Genomic DNA, 1,811 nt, shown 5'->3' with positions numbered 1-1,811 from the left:
CAATATTTCCTCAAGGTTTCCCCAACTCATGTACAAATGAAAACTTCATCCCTGACTTCACCAAAACATGAATATAAAAAATAAATAAAAATAATGGTGAGATAGAAAATTCTATCCTTGCACTGGAGGAGTCCATTAACAAACCTTCTCCTTTTTTGCCCTCAGGACACAGGAGCTGTTATTTTACCAGTGCCTCGCTTGATGACATCCAGCAGGTTATTTTGAGACTTTTGCTTTTTGTAAGTCTTTGTTTAGATCCACGTCAGTACCACAAACTCACTGACTGATTGGCAGCAGGACACCGGCTCCTCTTGTTTTCCTTTGAGATAAAATTGATATTTTAGTCAATGGGCTTCAGTGCAGAGAAATGTCTCTGCCTCCTGGTGGTGACATGAATTATTGCTTTAAGAAGACCATTTTTCTGCCATTTACTGTCATGAACTACGGAGTCAAGGCTGTGAAGAGAATGAAATCAATAATTCACAAGTGTACGGGGTGGGGCGCTGGAGGGGGGAGTTGGTTGTCTGTTTGTTTGTAAATTCACACTTGTGGGTTTCATTTTAGGCTAATTATTGTGCATAGTTTTAGTCTTTCTTTCTAATTCTAAAATGTCTAATTTCATCATCAGAACAGGACATAAAAGACGTTTTTTTTAGCGGTGCTGAAATGTGTACGATTTTCTTTCTTTTTCCGTCGCCATGTGACAGTTCTGATAAAAGGCTAATTAGGGATTAATAAAACATGTTGATAATCCTGCTGTTGATTGGGTGCCTCCGATAAGGCAGCGCTTGTCATTTAGCCTTAAGTATCAGTAAATTGCCTTCAAGATTCCTTCTTCCTCACTCAGCTTGTTAAAACTCCTTCACCCTCTGTCTACTTCTGTCTACTTTTGTTACTGAAACGTTGAAAGGCTCTCAGAAAAGATTACACCAGCAGCAAGGGAAGAAAAAAAAAACTTGCACTGATAAAGATAACCAACAGTGTGTGTTTCTTTCTTGCACAGATATCGGAAGCTGAATTAAAGCAGCAGTCTTAATTTGTCAATAATTACAAAAGACTCTCTTTTGTAATTATTGGTACGTGACACAAATTACATCTCTGATTTAACCACATTATTGTCTCTATTTTTAATATATTAACTTCATCAGGATTTTTGTCATTTATATATTTGGATTTTCTTTCATCCCTCTAGCCTTTTTCCAAGTCTTTATTTGAGCTGTATATTGATACCAAATAAGCCAATATGTTTACTCTGAGCATTCTGTGTGGACCACATGTGGTTTAAAAGTTGCTATTTATGCCGCGTTTGCACATGTTCCCGTGCCATCCCAGTGAAGCTCAGTTGTGTCCACTCAGGACACTGGAATGGTTACATTGCAGGTGAAATTAGGTAAAATTTGGAAAAGGAAATACCTCAGAGTAGTTCTGCAGCACTTAGGAAATCACCAAGATTTCCTTTGGAATGGTTCAGTCAACATGTGAATAAACAGACTCACGGCAATGTGGAAATAAAAAATAAAAATGATGATTCTTCTGAGGTTTGGAAGGTGCAGATGTTATGTTCTGTTTATGTTCACCAGAAACGTTCCGTTGACCACGCTGCCGGAGACCACGGTTTGACAGCAGGCTTGTGGGAAATCACAATGTCAGAGGGAAACTCCACACAGCCAAGCTAAATGTCTTACCTGCCAGAATCCACGTCAGGTTGTTTGGGTGATTAATCAGGTGTCACTGAGTCTCCTCTCTCTTCTCTAACAGCAGGTACGTAGTTAAATCCTGACTTTCTTTACACCAGAGATTGAAAAGCCATC

General features: G+C 38.9%; 1 protein-coding gene across 2 annotated transcripts in view; it reads left to right on the top strand.

Annotated features, from left to right (window-relative positions):
• Positions 1-1,811, top strand: part of htr4 (5-hydroxytryptamine receptor 4) — an 85,855-nt gene that overhangs the window by 78,114 nt on the left and 5,930 nt on the right. Inside the window, exons 9-10 of one of the 2 annotated variants that reach the window (XR_003051972.1) lie at positions 166-239; positions 1,581-1,761. The gene's annotated coding sequence lies outside the window, so the exon portion shown is untranslated. Of the gene's footprint in view, positions 1-165; positions 1,762-1,811 lie in introns of both variants that reach the window. The other variant, XR_003051971.1, reaches the window with a different exon arrangement.

The sequence above is a fragment of the Cynoglossus semilaevis genome, chromosome 15 (genome assembly GCF_000523025.1).
Source record: "Cynoglossus semilaevis isolate Cse_v1.0 chromosome 15, Cse_v1.0, whole genome shotgun sequence".
Classification (NCBI taxonomy): Eukaryota; Metazoa; Chordata; class Actinopteri; order Pleuronectiformes; family Cynoglossidae; genus Cynoglossus; species Cynoglossus semilaevis.
Note: the sequence above shows the minus strand (reverse complement) of the source record. Positions and strands in the feature narration are given on the sequence as shown.